The 27057-nt window shown below is 49.2% G+C and overlaps 1 protein-coding gene and 1 pseudogene across 5 annotated transcripts in view; one reads left to right on the forward strand and one right to left on the reverse strand.

Annotated features, from left to right (window-relative positions):
* Positions 1-27057, reverse strand: part of TMEM51 (transmembrane protein 51) — a 67578-nt gene that overhangs the window by 17155 nt on the left and 23366 nt on the right. The window lies entirely within an intron of this gene.
* LOC104006310 (mitochondrial fission factor-like) lies at positions 10348-11450 on the forward strand (annotated as a pseudogene).

Genomic DNA, 27057 nt, shown 5'->3' on the forward strand with positions numbered 1-27057 from the left:
CGGTGGCTAGGTACACAGTCACCAAGAAAATGATATCTGAGCAGAGATTTGAAGGATGCGAGGGAGGAATCACATGAATACCTGGGGAAGAACATTCCAGGCAGAGGAGGGAACCACAGAGCCAAGGCTCTAAGTCAGGAGCCTGCCCAGCACTTTTCAGGGACCATAAAGCTGAAGAATCCATGAGTGAATACGTTGAGGGCCTTGACCCAATGCCCTGCAGACAGTAGCTGCTCTAATTGTGCCAGAAATCCTTTACAGGCCTATGGAGGCAGGTGGGCGTCCATTCATCTTTACAGAGGCCCAGAAGGGGTCAGAGACTAACTCAAGGCCATTCAAGTTAGGGGCAGAGAAGAAGCGGGGTCCTGCACAGGGTTCTTTGCTGCTCACCACCCTGTGTTTCTTGGAATTTGGGAACAGGCACATGGGAGGCTGAATCGTGGTCTTCAAAGATATCTGGGTCCTAATCAAAATTTGTAACTTTTAGCCTATATGGAAAAAGTGCCTTTTTGGACATGATTAAGTTAAGAATCTTGAGATGGGGAGATTACGTTGGATCATCCAGGTGGGCCCAATTTGATGAGTAGTAGCCTTATAAGAGGGAAGCAGAAAGGTCAAAGGAGGAAGCAGGAGATGGAATCGTGGAAGCAGGAGGATGTGAGGAGAGAGTCACAAGTCCAGGGATGCAGGTGCCTCCAGGAGCTGGAAAAGGCAAGAAGACGCATGCTCTCCTAGAGCCTCTGGAGGAACCAGCCCTGCCCACATTGTGATGTTAGCCCATGAAACTGAGGTTGGACTTCTGGCCTCCAGAACACATTTATTGCAAGACAATAAATGTGTGTTGTTTTCAGCCATGAAGTTTGGGATAATTTGTTATGGCAGACCCAGGCAACTCCTGCAGGCGGCATTCCAGTTCACACCTGTGTATGGTGCCTGCCAGCACAGACTGTTTACCTACTCAATAGCTGATTTGATTAGGCACAGTTTCTCAATCCTGATAAAACCAATCGCTTGGTGAATTATGCGCCCATTCCTCGTGTGGCCAGGTTGGAGAGAGGCTCGGCATGGCGGTGATCCTCTACCAAGTTTACATTTTAACCCAGGATTCTGCTAACGAGCCAAGTTTACACTTGTTCTAACATCGCTGGGACCAACAAACTTGATAAAGGTATTCTCGTGCTTGAGTCAGCAGGCACCCCACTTCCTGGGGGCTCAAAACTGCAGTTCCAAAGTGCTGACGACAGGACAAGACTGACGTTTATTTTAAGTACTCATTATATGAGGGCTTTTAAGCCAAAAGTCGAGGTACGTGAAGCAGCCAGCCAGCCCTCTGCAGGCCCACGAGTCCTGCAGAAGCAAGCCCTCTGTGTTCCCAGACTTTTCTTAGACCAGCTCTGATTCTGGAGATTAGGACACTGTTTGAGAAAGTTTGTCCTGCCCATATCTGGACATTTTCTTTTTTAGCCACAGCAATGCTGTCTCTGTAGAAGTGGTTCCCAAACCTGCTGCCAAGAGCTCTTTTGGTATTGAGCCGAGCTTGTCCCCCTCCCCTCGCCATTCCCCGTTCCCTCATCTCCACTTTATACCTGACTTTCCTACTCGAAGCATTTTAGCCAGAGCTGCTTTCTCGAGTCCTGAGTTTCCTTCCTGCCTTCGATTTTTAGGAAGTCACTTGTCACACTTGATTCTTTTTCCAACTGTTACATTTCGGAATTGTGGCAACTACAGTGAACATTCTCCTAAGCTCCTATGAAATGCCAGTGCTGGGTGCCTTACATGCCTTTATTATTATTTATTACTTATTATTACTATTAATTTTATGTATTCCATCTTTAAATTTTATTTATACAATTGTAATATTCATTATATATTTTCTTTATTAATTTTATGTATTCTGTTTTGTTTTTATTTATAAAATTTTAATATATTTATTTTTCTTAACAACCTATTACGAATATTATTTACTTAATATAATCACAGTTTAATTTGTCAGTTATTTATTACCATGCTTAAACTTCCCAAGCTGATGAAAGTTTCTAGAATAAGCCCCATTTCACAGAAGAGGAGCCTGTAGTTAGGGAAGTTAAGAAACTTGCTCAAAGTCACACAGTGAATGGTGCAGCAAAGATTCAAACTAGACACGACTCACTCCAAGTGATTAGTTTTATCTGGATGAAGGAATTGTGCCCAGTCAAACCAACTATTGGGTAAGTAAACAGCCTGCGTGCTGGCAGGTGCCATATACAGGTGTGAGGCGCCTGTGGCACACTCCACTGCCTGGTGCCTCCCGGGTCCCCCACTCCCACGAAGAGACCCTCCCTGTGCTGCGGCTGACAGAAACTTTCCCTAGGTCAGTTTCAGTCTCTGTGGTCAGGAGATACAATTCCCTGTTTTTCTTAGTGTCATTTTTCCCTTCATAAAAACCAGCTTCCCCAGTGTGAGTCATTCAGTCCCCTGCAGCTCTGATACTCATCTGGATGTGTTGTAAATAATTGACGCTGAGATGTTTAATCATAAAACTGGAATTAAGGTTAAAAGGGGACAGCTGGCAGGGAAGGGGAGGGGAAGAGAGATTAAGAGATTGTATTAGTTTGCTGGGGCTGATATAACCAGTACCACAGTCAGGGTGGCTGAAACAACAGAAATCTATTTTTTCACAATTCTATAGGCTGGAAGTCCAAGATCAAGGTTGGTTCCTTCTGAGCAAGGTTGGTTCCTTCTGAGGCCTCTCTCTGTGGCCTGTAGATGGCCACCTGTTCCCTCTGTCCTCACGCGGTTGTCCCTCCGTGTGTGTCTCTGTCCTAATCTCTCTGTTTTTTTTTTTTTTTGAGACAGAGTCTCGCTCTGTTGCCCAGGCTGGAGTACAGTGGCATGATCACGGTTCACTGCAGTCTCGATATCCCAGGCTCAAGCAATCCTTCTGCCTTAGCCTCCTGAGCAGCTGGGGACTGTAGGTGCATGCCACCAAGCCTGGCATTTTTTTGTAAAGATGGAGTCTCCCAGTATGGCCCAGGCTGGTCTTGAAATCCTGGGCTCAGGAGATGCTCTTCTCACAAGGACACCAGTGATATTGGATTAGGGCCCACTCATATGACTTTACTTCACCTTAATCCCCTACGTAAAGGCCTTATCTCCAAATGCTATCCCATTCTGAGTATTGGGGACAGGGGGCTCCAACATAGGAATTTGGGGGCATGCAATCCAGCCCACATTTGCTTCGCTTAGGCCCTCTTTCCCACTGGGTAATAAAAAAGATCTACCCTGGACCGAGTGCTCACAACCTCCACGGTATTGCTAATATGTTTCGCACATCATCTCCCAGCAGCCCCGGGAAGGAAGTGCTACGGTCCCCACTTCACAGAGAAGTCAGGGCACATCAGCTCACAGGAGGGAACTAAATCCCACCTCTGCCCAGCAGCAGCTAGGATACAATATTGGTCTCATAGGGTTGAGGGGTAAGCGTGTTATCCACATGGAGGGTTATCGAACGGAGTGTTTGGCTGGCTGTGTGCAGATACCACAGGGAAAGGTACATCATTTCAGAGATGGAGGGTCCTGGTGACAGAGAAACATGGAGATCGGGGAGATGGGAGACTATGGCAGCTGAAGGTAAGGACCCTGGCATGCATCTGCCTCAGTAGCTGCTCCTTACGCCTCTCAGAGCCTCAGTTTCCTCATCTGTGTTTGGTGCTGCCAAGACATGATGCTTCAGGGAAAGCTGGCATTATGATTCCCCTGACCTGTGGCTAGCCCACCCTCACAACCACCTGCTCCCCTGGGTTTTAAAATCTCTGCGAACTGGCCGGGTGTGGTGGCTCATGCCTGTAATCCCAGCACTTTGGGAGGGCAAGGAGGGTGGATCAGCTGAAAGTCAGGAGTTCGAGACCAGCCTGGCCAACATGGTGGGACCCCATCTCTACTTAAAATATAAAAAATTAGCCGGGCGTGGTGGCAGGCGCCTGTAATCCTAGCTACTCCGGAGGCTGAGGCGGGACAATTGCTTGAACCCAGGAGGCGGAGGTTGCAGTGAACTGAGATTGCACTGTTGCACTCCAGCCTGGACAACAAGAATGAAACTTCGTCTTAAAAAAAAAAAAAAAAAAAGTCTCCGTGAACTAAAAAAAGACACAATCGACTTTCTTCACAGCCAGCATGGCATTCAGAAGTGGCCTCACTGTCTATAGAGAAGCCCTGGTGAAACTTCCATGCTGGAAAACGATTTCGCAGGGCTCAGTGGGCACATCTTGGGTGTTTTTCCCCTCTGCCACATCAATCTGTAAACACCAAGCAGGTCCCAGCTAAGGGCCGGAAACGGGGCTGACCTCCTGAGGAATGCACCAGAGAGATCTGGCCAAGGTGAGATGTCACCTGCCCGGCACAGCTCACCTCCAAGCACAGTGAGCCTGCTGCTCTTTCCTCCTCCTCCCTGTGCTGGAGGGAAAGAAAAGAGAGCGTGCCAATTCACTGGTCTGATGTTTTCATTTGGTCGGCAGGGTGGTTGAGTTTTGCCAGTTGGCCAGGTGGGGTGGCTCACGCCTGTGATCCCACACTTTGGGAGGCTGAGGCAGGCGGATCACTTGAGGTCAGGAGTTCAAGACCAGCCTGGTCAACATGGTGAAACCCCGTCTCTACTAAAAATACAAAAATTAGCCAGGCGTGGTGGCGGACACCTGTTGTCCCAGCTACTCGGGAGGCTGAGGCACCGAGAATCACTTGAACCCGGGTTGTAGTGAGCTGAGATCATGCTACTGCACTCCAGCCTGGGCAACACAGTGAGACTCTGTTTCAAAAAATAATAGTAATACTAATTTCGCCTATTTGTGGTTCCCAATATCCGTGTTCCCCTTCCTCCATAGTTAGCGGATGCTCGGCTTTCCGTGGCTTCCTAGAATAAAGATAGCAGTACCCAGCCTCTTAGGCAGCTCACTAGCTGTTGCATGTGACTAAGTTCCGGCCAATGGGATATAAGCAGGGTGTGTATAGGGGGTGGGGCACATTCAGGAAGGAAAGCATTCTTAAATGAGGAGACATGTCTCCCCCTGCTTCCCACTTTCTATTGGTTCTAGTGCAGATGTGATGGTTGGAGCTCAAGCAGCCATACTGGGATGTGAGGTAGAGAATGACAGAGCAGCAGGATAGAAGGAGCCTAGGTCCCTGAGGATCACGGTGCTGCCTTTTCAGCCCTGGACTGCTGACCTCTGGACTCTGTTTACATAAGAGAAAAATAAAAGTTTATCTTATTGAATATGCTTTTTTTTTTTTTTGTCATGTATAGCCAAAGCTACGCCTGTCCACACAGGCTGAGAGGCTCATGGTTGTGGGAGGAAAGGTGGCGGCTGGCTGGGTGCAGATACCACAAGGAAAGGGACATAGTTTCAGAGCTGGAGGGCCCTGGTGACAGACACAGCGAGATCAGGGAAGTGGAGGGCTATGGCAGCTGAAGGCAAGGACCCTGGTGTGCATCTGCTTCACTAGCTGCTCCTTCCACCACTGAGAGCCTCGGTTTCCTCATCTGTAAGATGGCAATAATGATACCATCCTGATGAGAGAGTACACAGAGCCTATGCCCATAATCGGAGTACTGGTCACAACACACGCTTGGCAGGAATGAGGTGAGTGATTCAGTACGGGGCTTTTGGAGAGAGCCTCAGCCAGAAGCAGGGTAAGAAGATGGCCTGGGTAAAGATGCAGAGAAGGCCTCTTCAGTCAGAGAGGCCGGGAAGCCCTGAAAACGCAGGGTCCAAAGGTCACAGGAGGAGGTGTCCCACAGGGAGGGGCACCGGTCAGTCTCAAGCGCCCCAGAGAAGTTGAGAGGATGCTGTTGTTTTACCTGCCCAGCAGGCACTCCTAACCTGCTGGGAACAGTGCCTGGTTTTCCTTCTCTAGGGCCCTCCCCATTCTCAGTCCATATGACTTTGATTCTGGCTCAAGGGGCAGGCACATGCCCAGGCCTGGCCAATCAGGGCCTCCCACACTCCGGGGCACAGTGATAATTTCAAGACGGACACGTAACCCACACTGGGCCAATGAGTTTCAAATTTCAACTTTCCCTGGAATTGCTGAGAAAGAGACACTCCTCCATTGCATAGGCAGCTCAGAGCATTGGGCAGAGAAGGCCTGCCTGGGAATGAATGAACACAGCAAAAAGCAGAACCAAACGGCAGGGAGTGAGTCCTAATGGTACTGTTTGCAAACCTGGATCCCGCTGTGTCTGAAGAACCCTGGAGGGCTGAGTGATAAGAGCTCATTCATTACACTGAGTTTTCTGTCTCCTGCATTTGAAAGAGTCCTAGAATGCCAAAACTAGAAACTGAATTCTAGTCAACACTTATCTTTAGAATTCTGCACTACATCCCAGAGCCAACTAGCTGAATTAATAAGTGACTTGAAATTATGTTGTCACTGTTGTTTAATGCACATACTTGTTCATAAGTCTTTTTAAATTGGAAACTGGGAAAACAATTTTTTTGAAATGACATGTAAAATTGGATGGTCATTCTGGTACCAGTCTGGAAGCACTTAATTCAATAAAATTAAAGGGCTGGGTACAATAGTTCATGCCTGTAATGCCAGTGCTTTGCGAGGCTCAAGTGGGAGGATTGTTTGAGGCCAGGAGTTTGAGACCAGCCCAGGCAACATAGAAAGACCCTGTCTCTTGCTGTGTGTGCTGGTGCACCATGTCTCTAGAAAACAAAGTCTCCACATACTCCCTCACAGTGGTATGCTGGTAAACTAGCTCTCTCTCCCTCCCCCTCTCTCTTTCACATGTGTGCATGCACACACACACACACACACACGCGCACACACACACACAGCCCAGATTTGTAGTGATTGCCACGGCCCATCGCTGTGGTGTAAATATTCCCATCACAGCACTATCGAGCTACTGACACGATGTCACTGAACTCGGAGTAGGGAGGAGATGTGCATAATTGGCTGTTGTAAAGTGGTCCAAGCTCACTCTGGCACAGCATGGCAGGTCTCCACCTGAGTTCACATCCCACGCAGGGCCCGTGGGTGAGGCTGTCCACTGCAGCAGTCTGGGTGTCTCTGGGTGGGGGATGGATGGGTGGATGAGCTAGGCGCACACCATGCAGTGCCGTGCAATTGTCAGATGCAGTGAGTGAGATGCACACACAGCAAAGTCGCAGGAATAAAAACTCAGGGCTGAGGACTGCCTCCAACTTTTAAGTGATGGGGAGGGAACTTTTTGCCTTGAGTAAGCCACGGAGTTGCAGGTCTCTGAGGACCCACACATAATTGATACTCTCAACACATCTCAGAAAAAGAAGTTCAGCCAGGACTGCTTGGGCTTCTTTCCCACAAGCCACGTCTCCTGGGAATCCTGCTGGGTCAAGGCCGAGGGCAGTCAGTTGGGCAGGAGATGCTCATTAGGAGCTGGGCTCTGTGCTCAGGCTGCTGGAGTCTGGAATCAGGCTCAGTACCCACTAGGTGTGCAACCCTGGGCCAGCTCTTCCCTCAGTCTCAGAATGGGGGTGATGTGAGGACAAAGTGACATGTCATATAGCAAGCCCTAGCTGGTAGTAATCTCAGAACTCAAGGAAGAATCGATGAGTCAAGAGACTCAGAGAAGGAGCTAGAACATCCTAGAGAATGAGGGCAAAACCGGTTCCTTTGAGGTAGCCTAGGGAAGATGAAAGAGGGTGGGGGACTCATGGGAACAAACTATGGGGACAAGAGAGTCCCAATAAACGCTGTGGGACTCAAGATGTGGCCAGTCTGCATTGAGACGTGCTATTAAAGTGTAAAACACACACTAGATTGCCAAGGCTTATCAGGACAAAAAGAAAATCTCACTAACATTTTTATATTAATTACGTGTTGAGATGACAGATTTTGGATATATCAAGTAAAATATATTATAAAAATTAATTTTCCTGTTTCTTTGTCCTTTTATAAAAAGATGTGGTTACTAGGAAATTTAAAATTATATATGGGGCAGGCCGGTGCAGTGGCTCACGCTTGTAATCCCAGCACTTTGGGAGGCCGAGGTAGGCAGATTGCTTGAGCTCAGGAATTCGAGACCAGCCTGGGCAACATGACGAAACCCCATCTCTACAAAAAATACACACACAAAAAAACTAACTGGGCATGGTGGTGAGTGCCTGTAGTCCCAGCTACTTGGGAGGCTGAAGTGGGAGGATCACTTGAGCCTGGGCAGTGGAGGTTGCAGTGAGATGAGATCGCGCCATTGCACTCCAGCCTGGGTGACACATGCAAGACCCTGTCTCAAAAAAAAAAAAAAAAAAAAGTAAAATTATATATGGGGCTTGAATTCTCTTTCCATTGGATAGTGTTGCTGCAGGTGAGCTCTTGAATTTATGGCCAGGAAAATAAAATTGCTGGCTGAAAAAAATAAGGTAGGGGATAACCAATCAGAATGAGACAGAACCCAATATCATCCACGGAAATGAGAAAGACACAATGTACAAGACCACAGCCAACAAGAGGCATGTTAAACATGTTAGGATGGGTGCCCTGGATGGAATGGGAGAGGGGAGAAAAGAGGAATAAGAGAATAAGAACGAAAAGATAGGAAGCGGCTCTGTAGGGCCCAGTAACAATGACAAGTTACAAACTGAGAGGTGCATTAACCTAGCCCTCTGAGCTGAGGCCCAGCACCTCTCTAAATCCAGAGAAATGGTGGCTTCCCAATTCCACAGCAACAGGGAGCCACGGAGCCCACTGCTATGGCCAGTGCAGTCCCAAGGGGCACGTGGCAGGAATGGACTGATGGACAATGCGGGGCTGAGCTCCAGGTGACCCAGTGACAATCACACCCAGCTTGCTGTCGGGTGGCCAGAGGGAACTAGCTTTCATCAAGTTTCTGAGGCTTAGGAGGACAAAAAGAATACCTCACTAACATTTTTATATTAATTTCATGTTGAAATGACATATTTTGAACATGTCGAGATAAATATATTATTAAAATTAATTTTGCCTGTTTCTTTGTCCTTTTTAAAAAAGGTGTGGTTACCCAGGAAATTTATATGGGCCTTGAATTCTATTTCTGTTGGAAAGTGTGGCTGCAGGAGGTAAGCTTTCAAGGGTGTGAATTTTTGTCATTTTTGTTCACTGCTCTTTCTAGTCCAAGAACAAGCCTGGCACAGGCCAGAGGAGCTTAATAGATGTTTGTTGAATGAAGGAATAGCACAGCATAGTGGTATAGTGGAATCTGTTGAGTGAATCAGTAGTTGGCTTAGCAGTAGAGTGGAATATAGATGGATTTTGGAGTCTGTGGGATGTAGGTTTAATTCTGTACACCCCTGGCAATGCACTTCACCTCCTCATCTGTTAAAAAGAAAATGCTGGCCAGGGGCAGTGGCTCACGCCTGTAATCCCAGCACTTTGGGAGGCCAAGGCAGTTGGATCACCTGAGGTCAGGAGTTCGAGACCAGCCTGGCCAACATGGTGAAACCCTGTCTCTACTAAATAAAAATACAAAAATTAGCTGGGCGTGGTGGCATGCACCTGTAATCCCTAATCACCTGAACCCAGGAGATGGAGGTTGCAGTGAGCCGAGATCGTGCCACTGCACTCCAGCTTGGGCGACAGAGTGAGACCCTGTCTCGAAAAAAAAAAAAAAAAAAAAAAAGAAAGAAAGAAAAGAAAAAGAAAATGCTGTCTACTTCCCCAGCCACTTCTGAGAGTCCAGGTCCATCATAGGACAGGCACACTGCAAGCCGTTGTTGTCATTTGCTGTGGGAAACCTGGGGAGGCCAGAGAACAGTGCCACAGGGCTGTTGCCTTTCTGGGTGTGTGAATGATAACTCCAAGTTAGGTGCCAGCCTGTGATCTCAAGCAGCTGCTGAGAGGTTTATCCCAAGACAGAAGGGCCCATATCCATCCCACTGCAGGAAACACAGCCAGTTTCCCCACAAAGACAGGCAGTGGCAGCCTGGAGAGGGAGGCCTAGGGCCGGCAGCTGGTGCAACTGGGGACTAGGAGAGGTACCTCCATGGGTCACCTGGAATGGCTCTAATTTAGAAACCCCCAGAGTGACAGCGCAGGCTGTTCTGTGGGCTTCTCAGATTCCTCCCCAGAGGGGCCCTCTGCGGGCTGCTACGCCGGTGCTGTGCCTGGGCGCCTCCGTGCTCTCGGCCAACAGCCTCTAAGCACCCGCCCCAACGCCCCCGGGAACCGGCGGACGGCAGCCCTCACTGGGACCCTCCTGTGGGCCCAGGGGGACAAAAGTGGCTCTCAATCCAGCACATGCACATTGAAGCAAGTCAAAGGATTTACTATGAAGCATAGAAGCAAATCGTGCCAAATAGCAAGTACACATTTGTGAGTGGGGCAGCATTTCCTTCTCCCACTGCTGCTGAGATGGCAGAAATCAGTTGAATTCAGTAAGAAATGGAATAGACTGAAGGCATTAGTCAGTAAGTGAGGATCCCAGAAAAGTTAAAAGTAGCACCATCGGCCAGGCGCAGTGGCTCACGCCTGTAATCCCAGCACTTTGGGAGGCCGAGGTGGGTGGATCACGAGGTCAGGAGTTCAAGACCAGCCTGACCACGATGGTGAAACCTGTCTCTACTAAAAATACAAAAAGTAGCCGGGTGTGGTGGTGGGCACCTGTAATTCCAGCTACTCGGGAGGCTGAGGCAGATAATTGCTTGAACCCGGGAGGCGGAGGTTGCAGTGAGCCAGGAGATCATGCCACTGCACTCCAGCCTGGGCGACAGAGTAAGATTCTGTCATTAAAAAAGGGAAAAGAAAAGAAAGAAAGAAAGAAAAAAAGTAGCACTGCCAAACGCTGACCTGGAGCAAGGATTCTAAGAAGGAGTTCCAGATACTAGTGTGCGGGTTCTGGAGAGGGTTGGTGTTGTAAGAAATAATGAAGATATTCCACTTTCAAGACCAGTAGATCTTGATCTTATTCAATCAACTCCCTTCAAACCCCTGGTGCTAAAAACACCACCCGTGTACTTACGCTAAGTGAAAGACCACCAGATTTTCTGGATTTAGAAAGATCTCTTACAACCCCTGAAAATGAAGAAATCTTTGCAGCTGGCAGACTAAAGAGGGCACGGTCTATGAGTGAAAATGCTGTTCATCAAAACGGACAGCTGGTCAGAAATGATTCTCTCCCTGTGTCGCGTGGCAGGTCTGCTCCGGCCACTTCTAATCCTCATCATGACAACATCACGTATGGCATTTCAAATACAGACGCAACAACTGAAGGAACATCGGATGACCCGACTGTTGTAGGTGCAGCTTCACTAAGACGACACATAATCAAACTAAATAGACGCCTACAACTTCTGGAAAAGGAGAACAAACAACGTGCTAAAAGAGAAATGGTCACGTATTCAATTACTGTAGCTTTCTGGCTGTTTAATAGCTGGCACTGGTTTGGCCACTAGAGTAACATCAGCTCTCAAAAATATTGTCTCAACAGCTGGAAATAAAAAGATTTGCAAACTTCAAAAAAAAAAATTCCTCCCCAGAGAAGCAATTACTACTGAAAAATATATTTGCATTTGGGATGAGTGATCTAGGAACACGGAGGCTGAGGAGGAGGAAGAGAAAATAGCAGTCATCTCACACCCGTGCTCTGCTACTTATTAAAGTGAGGCTTTGGGCAGATGAAGGAACCTCTCTGGGCCTGAGTGTCTGTGCCTCTAGCATGGGAATGGCAGTGGTGGCTGCCCTTCCCAGCAGGGGCCTCTGGGGCCCAGGTGGGGCGACTTGGACCAGTGACTGTTCCTCAGCTGACTCGACATGGGTGAAAACCTGATAAACGGCTACCCGCCTCCCCAAGAAGGGCTGTGTTAATTTCACGTTGCTTCTCCAGCCACTTCTGATATAGCAAACTGCCACCAACTTAGTGGCTTCAAGCAACACAAAGGTATTCTCTTGTTCTGGAGGTCAGAGATCTACAATCAAGGTGACCAACGGCTGTGTTCCTTCTGGAGGCTTCAGGGAAGAAATCCATTTCCTTGCCTCTTCCAGCTTCTAGAGGCCACCTGCCCTTGTTGGCTGCTGGAACCTTCTTCCACCTTCAAAGCATATGCATCCGGCTTCTGCTTTGGTCACCACACCTCCTTCTCTGACTCCGGCCTGCCTGCCTCCTCCTTATAAGAACTCTTGTGGGGCCGGGCGCAGTGGCTCACGCCTGTAATCCCAGCACTTTGGGAGGCTGAGGCTGGCAGATCACCAGGTCAGGAGATCAAGACCATCCTGGCTAGCACGGTGAAACCCCATCTCTACTAAAAATACAAAAAATTAGCCGGGCGTGGTGGCACGTGCCTATAATTCCATCTTCTGGGGAGGCTGAGGCAGGAGAATTGCTTGAACCCGGGAGGTGGAGTGAACCGAAATAGGGCCACTGCACTCCAGCTTGGGCGACAGAGCGAGACTCTGTCTCAAAAAACAAAAACAAAAACAAAACAAAAAACCAAAAACAAAACCAAAAAACTCTTGGGACTACATCATGCTCACTTGGATAACCTGGGATCATGTTCCTGTCTCAAGAGCCCTAACTTAATCACACCTGCAAAGGCCCTTTTACCATGTAACGTAAATAGTCACAGATTCTAAGATTAGGATGTAGATCTTTTGGGGGTAGGGTAGGGGAGCATTACTTAGCCTACCACAAGGGCCACAGGCACAATCCTGTATAATTTAAAGGGAATTCACTGGCTTTTCCTGGAATGTCCCCCAGGATAAGATTTCCTGCCCTGGTATCTGGCAGCAGGGCTCTTGCAGCTTCAGGTGGATCTAGACAATGTGTGTCAGGTTCCAAATTGGGAGGAGCACACATTTTATCAGAGGGCGTTTCGTTTTTAAAAGATGCATCTTCACGTTGTGCTTAGAAGAGCGCACATGCACTGAATGCTTCCTCTGAGCCCGGATGACCTCATGTCATCACGAAGCAGCCACCACTGCCAATCCCATGCTAGAGTCACAGACACTCGAGCCCAGAGAGGTTCCTTAACCTGCCCAAAGCCTCATGTTAATAAGTAGCAGGGCACGGCTGTGAGACAGATAGTGAGTCCAGAGTCCATCCTCTGAACCCCTCTAAAATCCTGTCTCTCACCTGCCCCCAAGCCCTGCTCTAAAAGAAGGAGTTTTTAATCTACACACCAGTTCCATGAACAAAGCACTCCTTTATCTAAGGTCAGAAGCAGAGGTTTGCTAATGACAGAGAGAGGGAAGGGGATGAGGGGTTGTCCCCGGCCGTCAGTAGCAAAGACAAATACCAATATCTTAAGCAACCTGCCTTGGAAGACAGGGGTCAAGGCTGAATGCCGAAAGGGCCTCTCTGCCACCTTGGGTTAGCCCCTGCTATCCAGGGCTCACGGGACTGCCTGAGGCCTTATGTCCAGGAACTTTGCCCTCTCTGGGCTTCACAGATGAATCTCAACCCACAGGCCTAGAGCCCTGCCCCGGTACCAGCCACTGAGCTGGACATTTTGCATGTAATCTTTGTAAATGGAATCATCCCAACACTCCCTGGCTGCTGTCTTGTCCCTGCTGTAAGAGGAGGGAAGGGAGTGGAGATCACAGGCTCATAACCAGCACTGTGCAGATTCAAAACCAGATCATCCTCCTGAAAGCCCCACGGTGGGTGTCCCAGCCTCAGGTAGATCGGTGAGTGTTCCCTCAGGCCAGGAGCTATGCCAGCATCATCTCTACCCTCTGGGGTGTTTAGATCCAAAAGATGAGCTAAGGAATTGTAACTCCAAATGTTTAGGCATGGAATGGAGGCATCCAGAGAGGTGAAGGCCAGCAAGGGTCAAGACTGCTTCCTGAGCCTGGAGAAACTTCCAGGCTGAACAACCAGCACAATAACAATAGTGCTGGGCGAGGTAGCTCACGCCTGTAATCCCAGCACTTTGGGAGGCCGAGGCAGGTGGATCACCTGAGGTCAGGAGTTTGAGACTAGCCTGGCTAACATGGTGAAACCCTGTCTCTACTAAAAAAAAAAAAAAAAAGGAAAAATTAGTCGGGTGTGGTGAAGGGTGCGTGTAATCCCAGTTGCTCGGGAGGCTGAGGTGGGAGAATCACTTGACCTGGGAGGTGGAGGTTGCAGTGAGCCTAGACCACGCCACTGTACTCCCGCCTGGGCAACACAGCAAGATTCTGTCTCCAAAAAAATATATAATGACCAAATATCAGCTGCTATTTCCTGAGTGCCCTCTATGAGCTGGGCATGGATGGTTGGATGGTACTGCCCAGTAAGGGTGGACCCTGGAGAGGCAGGAGCAAAGCTGCTGACCTCTGGCTGCTGTCTCTCTCCAGACATCCATTCAACAAACATCATCTTTGTAATGGAATCATCCCAACACTTCCTGGCTGTGATCTCATCCCTGCTGTAAGAGGAAGGAAGAGAGTTGAGGTCACAGGCAGTGATGTAGCAGTCACCCAGGTGCTGGGGGACACGGCAATGGCATTTTGGGGAAATGACCCAGTGCCAGGTCCCCCACAGGTACGCCCTCTCTTTACAAAAGCCTAACACCAAATAGGAAAGTCCCAAACAGGTAAACTGAGGAATGCTTCTTGTTATCGGAAAAGAAGTCACTGCAGAGACCCTTCAAGTAGAATGCTACTGTCTTTCTGGAGTGTAAATCTATCCGAGCCTGTTGCACAAGTGATTCCCAACAAGGGTCTTTGGGGGCCCTGGGGTATGGCCATGCTGGGCTGGGTGAGCTGGGCTGCCCAGGGTTACCTTGCTGAGCACCCAGGTGATGTGGTGGCCATGTCATGTGCTTGCCTACCAGGCAGGGCCTCTTCCTTGCAGGTTCTAAGGCTGGGTGTGGTCAGGCCTAGCCAATCAGTTCTTCTGTGTCCCAGGGGGCGGGGCTGTGGCCCAGTCAGCACCAGTGAGGCTCAGTTCTTTGCTTTGGGAGAAACACTGAGACTTCCCTGTCCCTCTGGGTTTGCAGGAAGGACAGGATGCAGCCTGCAGCTGCTGGTGGCCGTCTTGTCATCGCAAGGGGAGAGGCTGCCTGAGGAGGGGACCAGCAGGGAGCTAACGCGAGCCGAGGTGGAGATTCAGAGAAACTCCAGAGGGTACCACTGGACCCAGAAATCCAGCTGGACCTAGCAATGTTTCCGTTGTATGAGCCAAAAACACTCTCATCTAATAAATTTTTTTAAATGAAATAAGTGACCAAAACAGTAAAACAAAACCCACCCCCCCTTTTCTGAGGCCAGCTTGGTGCCAACAGCGCGAGCAGCTAATGCCACCTGTGCCCATGCATCCTCTCAGCTTGCACAGTCAGGTCGCTGGCAGCTGCAAAGTGGGGGGTCAGGAATGGGGGCTGAGAGTCAGGCTCTGAGGGTTTTATCAGAGCTCTTTCCTTGGCCGGGATGTTTTGAGGATGGCTGCTAAGGTCACTCACTGAGAGAGGGCTGTGGCCCCAGCAGTGAGGGAAGAAGGACAGAGTCCCAGGGCTGCAAGTTGGAAAATGTCTCCTAGGCCACTGCCCTAGAAGACGCCACCCCATAGAGAGGGTCATAAATCACCGTGGTGGGAATGCCTCTGGGCTGTTAGCAGGAAATAGAGGGTGGAAGAACCAGGCCTGCCCTTGAAAACGTTATTGTCAAGGTTATGATCCACATCCGGCAAACAGATACAGGAGAAAAGAAAGAAAGCAGAGATGGATTGACAGAGCAGGCAGACAGCCCCTGGGGCTCCATCTGCCCCCATGGGCCGGGCATGGTGCTAGGACCTACAGGCATCACCACCCTCTGCCCTCAGCCTCCTGCATGCCCAAGATGGGCAAAGAGAGAAGAAGCCGCAGTGAGACCACATGCTAGGGGCCAGGGGCAGGAAGGAACAGAGAGGCATGGACAGCACAGATGAGGGAAAAGTGAGCAGAAGTGCAGGGGACCTGTGGAAGCGCAGGGGAGGAAGAGATGAGGGCAGAGTGGTGGCAACAGGGCGAATTAAGATCCAGTCCCCAAGGAGCCAGTGGGGGATGGGGATCTGACTCGGGGAGGGGTGGATGGGGGTTGGGGGATGGAGGTGCTGTGTTGGAAGGAGGGTGACTCTGCCTGGGGCCGCACACTCCCACTGGATAGCTGTGGCCTCTCTGGTCAAACAGCTCAGCCTCTGATGTCCTGCAGCTGCTGGAGGGCCCGGCCCAGTGCAGGTTTTGTGTAGAGATGGCCCATCAGTCACACATATCCCCCGACAGTGGGGTTGCCGGGACACATGCTGGCCACCTCGCATTCCTCCCAGTGGTTTCCCCAAGCACAAAGGGGAGGAGGCACACAAGGCAGCCGGCCTGCTTCAGGACTGCCCCCTACTTTCTGCTTGGTCTGGACCAACCCCACACCTCACCTGGATACAGACTGCAAAGGCCTCCCCTGTGGTCTCCCTGCCCCCTGGCCTGCCCTCTCTCCACTGCTCTCAGAGAGGTCCTTCCAAAAGGCAAATGTGACCATCCCACCCTCAGGCAACATCCCTCCATGGCTCCCTATGGCCTCCCAGGATAAAGCCCTGCTCATAAGGCTCTTCGTGGTCCTAGTGCCTGCCACTCCCCTCAGGCCTGGGTTAATTTCCATGCACAATTTCATTTAATCTTCCCCACCACTCAATACACAACCCCATTCTACAGATGTCTTAAGTGAGGCTGGGAGAGGCTAAGTAAACTTTGCCCATTTCCCCTATCGGCAGAGTCACCATTTTCCTCATCTGGGGTCAAAACCAAGGTCATCCATGACCCCCGGCTCTCCCTCATTCAGGGGCAAGTCACAAACATCCATTAGTCACAAATGCCCATCTCTTCCCCCTTTTCTGTTTTCACTGCTGCCATTCTGGGGTAGACTGTTATTCCTCACTGTACCCACCGGGCTTCCTTCCCCGTCTTTCCTGTCCATCCAATTCACCCAGCACACTGCTGCCATTTTCATCCTCCTGGAATAGCCATTTTCTATCCGGTTACTTCCTGCTCAAGAACTTTCAGTGGCTCCCCAGTGCCAAAGAATCAAAGACCAGACTCCTTCACACCATTTACCCCCAACCTGAGGGGTTTGGGAAAACAAGTAGGGAGGCTTCCCAGGGTGCCTTCCTAAGCCTCTCAAGAGGCTCCCGCCTCTCTCTACTGGCTGAGTGGGAGGAGGGGGCAGGGTCCCTCCCTTGGGCTCAGGACACAGGTAGCTGGAGGACAGGACTGGATTCCAGCTGTTGGAGCCCTCATTGCTGCCATGGAGTCAGCCTCTCTGACCTGCAGAGTCCTTGCTTGGGGTTCTAATGGGGTAGACATGGTTCTTTCCACTTGGAGGTCTCTGTGGACGTTTAAAAGGATGACAGCACGGATAACAGGAGGATGGCCACAGGCTACAGCATTCCACGTGTGAGCCTGAACTCAAAACTGACCTCTGCACAGCTGTGGTACCCACAGATGGGCATAGGAAGATGACACTCAGTTCAGCCAGTGAAAAGAGATTCAACTGGTCTTCCCAGACTACAGAGTTCAAGTTCACAGACTGGTAAAATTCCTCCCATCTTTTGGAGACCACCTGTCACAGCACTCTGGAAGTACAAGGCTAAGAATGTCCCTTTTGTCACCCATTGTAACCAACCTCACATATAGACACGACCAGGAAAAATAAATCAGAAACATAAGCCATAACTGTGTATTAAACTGAAAATCTGAAATTAATATCCCAGTAAATGAAGAAGAGACTACTTATTATAAGGGGATTTCCCCACTTCCAAGAAGTATTGGGCCTCAGTTTTCCCACCTGTACAGTAAGAACTTGGGTAGGACTATATTATCCCAACATTTCTTCCTGCACTGAAATTCTCAGGTTTCATGAGTTAGTCCCAGTTAGAGAAGGCTGCCTAGGTCACAAGGATAGCAATTTTTGGAGAGTTCTTTGGAGAAAAAGAAAAAATATCACAGCTGATAGAATGAATACAGTTTTGGGCAATGTGGCAGTAACCTTCCCCATGGGGTAGGAATAGAACAGATTTGACAAAATGAACAGTCTTTTCCTATGGTGGGCTCAGGGCTCCTAAGTTTTGAGCATTTCCCAAGCATTACTTCACCGGTGAGGTGGCTTATGGGAAATCTGCGTATACGCACAGAACAAAGTCTGGACCATCAAGCACACTGGGAACAGTAGTTATCTTTGGGGTGTGGGGGTCAGACGAGGGTGGGGCAGGCAGGACATTTCTGCCTTCCTGTACTTCTATGCAAGGTTTCTTTCCCCTGGCTCCACTGACATACTGGCAGATAATTCTTTGTTGGGAGTGCTGTGCTGTGCAATGTCGGTTGTATAACAGCATCTCTGGTCTCTACCTACTAGATACCAATAGCATCTCCCCAGCTGGGGCAACCAAAAATGTCTCTAGACATTGCCAAATGTCCCACGCGAGGGCAAGATCACCCCTGCTTGAGAGCTCTATACTCTATACTATTGAGTTTTAAAAAATTAAGATAAGCACATATCTTATATGATGATGGATGGCTTTATTTAACACCTCAGCAAGTGTGGTTGATTTTACCTGTCCAAAGGTTTCAAATCCACCTACTTCCTGCTTCTGCCATCACTACCACCTTTGTCTAAGCCACTGTCACCTGGACAACGATACCAGTTTCCAACCTGGTCTCTCTGCGGCTGCCCTGGCCCCAGCAAGTCTTTACGCAGCAGCCAAAATGAGCTTCTAGAAGCATCATTCAGTCATGTCACTCCTCTGCCTGGCTTCCTACTATCCTGAGAATAAAATCCAAACTCCCCACTTGCCTTCAAGGTACTCTGTCGTCTGGACCTGGATCCACCCTCTGCCCCCTGTCCTCTGCTAGTCCCTGGCCACTCAGTGTGGTCCTGCAGTGTCAACAGCCCTGAGAGCTGGTTAGAAAGGCAAGGCCAGGCGCGGTGGTTCACACCTGTAATCCCAGAATTTTGGGAGGCCAAGGCGGGCGGATCACGAGGTCAAGAGATCAAGATCATCCTGGCCAACATGGTGAAACCCTGTCTCTACTAAAAATACAAATATTATCCTGGTGTGGTGGCGCACGCCTGTAGTCCCAGCTACTCGGGAGGCTGGGCAGGAGAATCACTTGAACCTGGGAGGCAGAAGTTGCAGTGAACTGAGATCGTGCCACTGCACTCCAGCCTGGTGACAAAGCGAGACTCCGTCAAAAAAAAAAAAAAAAAAGAAAGGCAGAAGGAAGGAAGGAAAGGAAAGAAGGAAAGAAAGAAATGCAGACACTCAGGGCCACCCCGGACCTGCTGAGTCGGATCTTGCAGGAGGCACGTGCACCTTCATGTTTGAAATGAGCGGCTGCGGCCCCACTGTCCTTCTCACTGGCTTCTTCTCATCTGTCACTTAAATGTGACCTCCACAGTGAGGCTTTCCAAACCGGACATTTGCAAGTAGTTGTCCATGCAGTTCTCTGTCTCAGCATCTTGCTGGTTTTGGACACAGCTATGACCACAACATGTAATCATCTTGTTTATTTATGTTATTTGTTGCCTTGCCTGCTTCTATGTCCATAGCCCACATCCCTGGTGTAAGCTCTATGAAGGCAGACACAGGGCAGATGGCACCAAACACACAGAAGGCACTCAGAAAATAGTATCGGAAGGAACACTAGCTACATGTATTGTGCCTTTACTACGTGGTAGTAAGTTTTCTTTACAAGAATTATCTTCATGCAATCTATAGTTATCTTGTTTATTCTTCATGCAACCTATAGGCAAGATAGATACCATGTACGATAATCTCCCTTTTACAAATGAGGAAATGGAGGCAAAGGGACATAAAGTTTTGCAGCTGGTAATTGGCAGAATCGGGGTACCTGGGGCTAGGTGGGGAGTGATCTTGCTCCCATCACTGTACCCTTTACCCCTGCACGATACTGCCTTATTTGTAAATCAAGTAGCATATTATGCACATGAGGGATGCATAACGTTGAAAGGAATTTCCTAGTGAATGCTTCTATAAAATAAAGAATTCTGCTGTTGGGGGATATTTATCCCTTGTGTGCTTTTTTGGTGAATGACATCTTGGATTCAGAATCTGTTTAAGCAAAGTCCATAGATCCATATGTTCCCAAAGAGTGTTGATTCTACCAGCAGACATAAAACAAGTCCAACAGGGAAGATGCTGGGGCTACTCAAATTTAGAAGCCATTGGCTGGGCGTGGTGGCTCACATCTGTTATCCTAGTACTTTGGAAGGTTGAGGCGGGAGGATCACTTGAGGTCAGGAGTTTGAGACCAGCCTGGCCAACATGGTGAAACTCCATCTCTACTAAAAACACAAAAATTAGCTGGGTGTGGTGGCAGGTGCCTGCAATCCCAGCTACTATGGAGGCTGCGGTAGGAGAATCAGTTGAGCCCAGGAGGCAGAGGTTGCAGTGGGATGAGATCACGCCACTGCACTCCAGCCTGGGTGACAGAGTGAGATTCTGTGCCCCCCAAAAGAAGAAACAGTGGATATTTCTGTGTCCTCTGTCAGGCTGGCCTTCCCTCCTTACAGCCACCATGTAAATAATCTTTTAGCTTTGGGGATCCAGTGCTTTCCTTCTATGGCCCTTCTTGCCTGTCCTCTTTCTTGCTCCCAACTGCCTAAGGTAGTTATTTCCAGAATTTAATATGCAGGACAATCCATTTAGATAGAACATGGGGCCTCAATTTTGCAAATGAGGAACCCAAAGCTCAGAGAGGTGAATTATTTGCTCAAGGTCCCACTGCCAGTTGGCGAGAGACCCAGAGCTTGAACAGCTCAACTCGGAGTGGTCCTGGTATACTGATGATCACATAAGCTGAGCTTTGCTGACGCTGTGCCAAAAGCTTGCCTGCTTGATCTTACGACAGTCCGATTGGGCAGGCGCCATGGCTATGTCCATTTTACAGATGAGGAGACTGAGGCTCACAGAGGAAGAGTGACACATTCTCAAGGTCATGCAGCCAAGAAGAGAGCGGGGATTTGACTCCAGAAGGGATGCTCTATTATGTACTGCCATTCTGCTTTCAGCCTAGTGCAGTCATTTATTTATTTATTTATTTATTTGAGATGGAGTTTTGCTTTTGTTGCCCAGGTTGGAGTGCAATGGCGCAATCTCGGCTAACTGCAACCTCCACCTCCTGGGTTCAAGCGATTCTCTTGCCTCAGCCTCCCAAGTAGCTGGGATTACAGGCGCCCACCACCACGCCCAGCTAATTTTTGTGTTTTTAGTAGAGACAAGGTTTTGCCATATTGGTCAGGCTGGTCTTGAACTCCTGGCCTCAGATAATCCACCCACTTTGGCCTCCCAAAGTGCTGGGATTAACAGGCGTGAGCCACCACTCCCGGACAGTCACACATTTTAAATTTACAAACCAGCCCTCGTGGAGTTTCACGCAGGCAGCCAGACGTCACGGTTTGATGGTTCACCTTTTATTTTTGTTTTCAACCCAAAGAAAACAGAGCAGCTTGAGAAACCCATGCTGTGGTTCCCACAACACAGGCAAAACACTAAAGCAAGCATACAAAATAAATAAACAGAAAGGTTGTTTGTTCACCTTGAGCCCCTTCTGGTCGAGAACCTGCTGCCATGACCTGAGAGCCAGGGCTGTGGGGTGGGAAGCTCATCGTTTACTTAGACATGACGGTAACCATCAGCCCGAATCTCTTGCAAGGGAGTAAAGAAAGATGGTTAGGAACTGAAGCCTGGGAACGAGGCTTTGAGTTTTTAAAAATGAGAGAATCCAAAAGACGGTTTAATTTGAGCGCTTACAAGTCCCTGGATGTAGTTCAAAAAGGCTTTTTGCTACACCTGTTGCCACATGCCACCTGGAGGCTATCCTGTCACTTCCTCAAAGGCATGAAGGACAACTTCCCATCCTACTGCAACCTGGAGCCCCACCCAGCTCAGTTACAAACCTAGACAGGTGTGTGTGACCTCGCAGATGACAGCAAATATCAGCTGACAAGTACGAAAGGTTTACAGTGTTCAGGGTGCCGTTCTATACGCCTTACACCTATTGACTCATTCCATCCTCACTGTAGCCTGTTAAGGCTGGTATTAGCACTCCCATTTTAAAGATGAAGAAACTGAGGCTTGAGGCATTAAGTAACTTGTCCAAGGTCCCACAGCTGGTAGAAGAGGGATGTGAAATCACTCTTGGAACCAGTGCACACAGCCTTCCGGAAGGACAGGCTCTCACTCAGCCAGCGATGGATTCTCCGTCCAGTCTGCAGGGGGTCTTCTGCATTGATCCCCATCCCACAAAGCTGATGACAGCATGGTGCAGTGAACAGAGGCAGGAGTTGAGCAGACCCAAGTTTCAATCCCAGCTCCTCCATTTTCTAGCTATATGACCTTGGGCGAGGGACTTGACCTTTCTGAGCCTTGGTTTTTGCTCTGCAGATAAGAATAGCACCTTGCCTATAGGGTTATTATAAGGATTAAATTAGATAATAATAGCCAGCGTTTGCTAAATGCTCCCCGTGCTAAAGGCTCTGTGAGGGAAGAAGTACGGCCACTGTCTTCGTTTTACAGAAGAGGAGCTGAGCCTCAGAGAGGTTAGGTCACTTATACAGAGAAACACAGGCAATCATGGAGAAGTGGGGGCTCTTAGATCCAGCCCCTAAGAACTACACAATGCATCCGCTCATATAATTAAACATGCCCCCAAAACAATGAGCATAGTGTCTATAACACAATAGCTCCTCAGCACACAGCCAAAATCATTATCTGGAGGGCTTCCAGGGAGGCAGAAACTGATCAGAGAGTGCCTGTCTGGTTCTGCCCGACGCCCAGTGCCTGATGTATGTCTGCAGCCCTGCAAGTGAGTGCTGGCCTCTGTTCCCAGCACAGCGGGCCCTGTGATGCCCGGCACATGGCCAGGATCTGCCCGGTGACTGAGGAGCCTTTGTCCATAGCTTAGAGCTGGTCTTGCTGACAATCAGGAGACAGCCCTGGGACCAGACTTTGACCGCAATTAGGTTTATGCTTAAAAACAGACTAATGGTAAATGCTCAACAACTGCAAAGACTCAGCCATCCTGCTAAAGCCAGAAGAGACTTTAGCAATTAGTGTCTGGTGGTGCCCACCGCAGGCTGGGCATCAACACTCAGCACTTGCTGAGCATGGAGATGCTCGTGGGCCACACCCTAGGTCTGCTGACTCAGTTGCCAGGGCTGGGGCGGAGGCATCTGCCCTTTACTTATTTATTTACTTAAGATGCAGTTTATATATAGTAAAATGCACAGATCTTAGTGTACACTTAGATGCACTTTTGAGAACTGTATATATCCATGTAACCATTGCCCAGATAGAAGACATTTCCATGATCCCAGAAAGTTCCCTCATATGTGCATACCTTCTTTCAGTCTACCTTTCTGCCTTATTTTACCAGCGGTTAGTTTTGCTTGTATTAGAAGGTTTTGCATTTGTTTGTGTTGCTTTTTGAGACAGGGTCGTGCTCTGTCACCCAGGCTGGAGTACAATGGCATGATCTTGGCTCACTGCAGCTTCAACTCCTGGGCTCAAGCCATCCTTCCCGTTTCAGCCTCCCAAGTAGCTGAGGTTACAGGCGTGCGCCACCACTCCCGCTAATTTTTATATTTTTTGTAGAGACGGTTTTGCCATGTTGCCCAGGCTGGTCTTGAACTCCTGGGCTCAAGTGATCCTCCCACCTCGGCCTCTCAAAGTGATGGGATTACAGGCAGGAGCTATTGCACCGGCCAAAAGTTTATGGAAGTGGAATCACCCAGAAAGTGCTCTTCTGTTTGCCTTCCTTTGCTCACCCATGGTGTGGCCTGTATCCCGTTTCCTTTCCTTCCTTTAACTTGCTGAGTAGCCATCAGCTGTGTGACTGTATCAGTTTGTTTAGCTGTTGGCCTGCTGATGGACAGCTGGGATGTTTCCTCCACTACAGGAAATGCATAATGTCAGGCATAATGCTGCTCTGAACCTCTGTGTACCAGCCTGTGTGAAAAAGGCAGATGTTTGCCTTTCTCTCTATAAATACCCAGAAGTGCAATTGCTGGGTCACAGGTAGAAGTGCTAATTTTAATCACCTGTCCAGGTGCCACAGCTGCCCAGTTGGGGTGCGATTCCCCAGTCTGTTCTCTTTTAAGCCCCATGTCCAGATGCCAAGCCCCTGGAGGTTACAAGATCTGCTCTGAGTCACAGAGGAATCAGTTTTCCTAACGAGCAGTCCCTGAGTCATTCCACATTTTGATTTCCATTTAGCTTTGAAAGTTGAACCGATTCTGGGTGGTTTGTTCTGACTAATGATGTCAGCCGTTCATATGAGGGCTAAAAGCCCATGGAGATAACACAAGGAAAGTTCCGGCTGCCAAGGCATCAACCAGGTTTCATGCCCATTGAACACGCTGCTACATCGCACCATTCTCAGTCCTTCCCCTAAACTCTCCGCTAAGGGACCTCCAGGGGACCAATGCAGATCTAGCAGAGGCAGTAGAGCAAGGTGGTTAGAGTCAGTGGAGATAAAAATCCAGGTCTGTCTGGATGGTTTTAGGCAAGTTGCTTCAACTTTCTGAGCCTCAATGTCCTCATCTGTAAAATGGGCACACCACCAGTACTAACTCGTGATACTGGAGTATATGAGGTATATAAAAGGAGATGGTAGGTGAGCAGCAGATGGGGGTCAGGAAGCAAAGGGAGCAGCAGTTTGAGACCCGGCCGTTATCTGAAGACCCCGGAAGCACTACCTTGCGGTCTGCTAAACATGCAGATTCTTGGGCCAGATGAAGGACTTACAGAATCAGAATGCGAGGTAAGGCCCGGCATCTGCTTTTAATTAGCCAAGTGATCCTGATGCTCACTAAAGCCTCAGAGTCCTCATCCTGGGGTGTGGACCCAAGAGGACTCTGAGGAATCGGCTGAGCTCAAGGATATAGAGACAGGTGGGGTGGGAGGACCAAGAAGGGAGTTAAGGCTTGGAAGAGCCACCATGGGCAACCGAAGGGACTGCTCTACTCCTCCACCAGGACTGTCTCCTGGCTCTGCCCCAGGGAATCCCTCCTCCACCCCTGCTCACCTAGCAAGACTCCAGCCTGGCCACACAGGTCTCCAGCCACAAGGACCTCATGTGGCCTGATGGGTCAACTCAGCAAAGTGCTAAATGCCTGTGCAAGGCAGGCATTATTGAGCCAGGGTCAAAGGTTCTGATTCTAGGTTCGACTCCCAGCTGTGTTACTTCCTTCCTGGCTGGGTGAACTTCAGTGTGTTATTTCAGCTGGGCCATGAAAAGGGTTTGATAAGTGGTGTCTCCCTAATGGAGTTGCCAGGATTCATCAGCGCGTATGGGTTAGAAGACTTCACATGACGTTAGGCATGCTATGCGCAGTTGTTATGCTACAGCGCTGGGCTTATCTCGCTTCCTCTTTAGGGACGGGGATGGGGTTGGTGACCACTGATAACCTGGGAAATATTCTGCAACCCATTCTCTGAGGTTTAACACCGGTGTTCTTACAGTTGCTTCATACAAGGGTGCAAATCATGCAATCTTAATCAATCAATCAATCAATCAAATTTAAAAATCCCCCAAATCTAAAACAATCAAATGCTTAAGAGAAGCATAGAGAAGGTCCCAGAGAGACACTGCACGCCCATCACCAATTAACCACAGGGACAGGCCCCCCCTTCAGTCTGTGACCAACTGCATTTGGGATCCAGCTGCTTGCTCGGGATGAGCTGTTCTCAGTCTGTGTCCTCTTTTGTCAAATGACCATCCCCATTGCTGCAGCATCTTCCACTCCCTGCCCATCCTCCCCAGCCCCTGGTTCCTCCCGACTTCCCTATTCCAGTGCAAGGACATATCACTTTCCTGGTGGCCTGGGCTTGAAATCTCAGTGACCTTGGGCATTCTCTCCCTTCCCTGACTCCACCCCTCTCACATACACACACTCTCTCGTTTCAAACTGGCAGCTCCAGGACTATATCTGGCCCATGGAAGTGTCTTCTTTGGCCTGTGAAGTGTTGGTTATTTATTTTATGTAATATGGAGTAATTGCCAATATTGAGAACATGGGTGATCTCGCATGCAAAACTTGAAAATCTGGCATCTCTGGGCTAAATTCTCACATGGTGCTGAGTCATGGCTCTGTCCTAGGGAAGGGGCCTGGCACCCCACTTTGCCACAATCCCCACTACTCCCTGCTACCTCCCATCTGGCCAGACTCTCTCCTTAATATCCCCCACTGGCTCCTTTCAGACATTGGCAACTCCCGCCCATATCCATGTTCAGTTGGCTCCCAGATATGTTGCTTCTTTTTGTCAAAGTCCTTTTCAGTGATTCTTCCTGCCTCATCCATCTCCTTCTCACTTCTCAGGCCTGGCTGATGGTGATAACTGACTCCTCTAAGTCTTCCCTAGCTTTCAGGCGCAGCCATGCTAACCCTCCAGCCACTGTGTCTATCAGAACTTCAGTGTCCCTCACAGCCCACAGGATAAAGCCCCAGCTCCCCAGGGAGGCTGTGAACTACCTCATCCAACCTGAATTCTTTAATTCCTTGACCACGCACTTTGTGCAGGGCCCTGTACCAGGCACCAATGATGCAGGGTGGAGAAAAACATGTTCTCTCTCAGGGGAAGACCAGAGTAATGTCCTGAACATGTCCAAGGAGGGAAACGGTCCTGGGTCTATCTTCCAGCCTCTGCAGCCCTCCACTCTCTGTGTCTTGCCTTTCTATCCTCCCCTACCCCATCCTGAAGGCCTCTCCTTCCACATACGGTTCTATTCCCCTTTCTTCCAGAAGCCTCCTGCCATGGCCAGCGGGGAGTGGCTCTCAAGTTCTGTTCATGCAGGTTGTTTGTATCAGCCAATTGCTACCGGCCATTTAGAGTCGTCTTGAGGGTGCTGGTTTCATTCCCGCTTTCTCTCTCTAACTAAAGTTTAACACGCAGGGCTGAACACCTGTGTTCTCACTGCTGCCTCTGGGGCTTTTTATATTTATCTGGGACTCCTCTAACACTGGGCATAGGACTGTTCACAGGAAGCCTCAACAAATCTCTGTTGACTTCATTCATTCATTTCAATAAACACTGACTGAGCAACCACTGGGTTGTTGGGCACTACGAACACAGAAGTGAACAAGCCAAAGGCCTGTTCTCAC

Source organism: Pan troglodytes, chromosome 1, assembly GCF_028858775.2.
Source record: "Pan troglodytes isolate AG18354 chromosome 1, NHGRI_mPanTro3-v2.0_pri, whole genome shotgun sequence".
Taxonomy (NCBI): Eukaryota; Metazoa; Chordata; class Mammalia; order Primates; family Hominidae; genus Pan; species Pan troglodytes.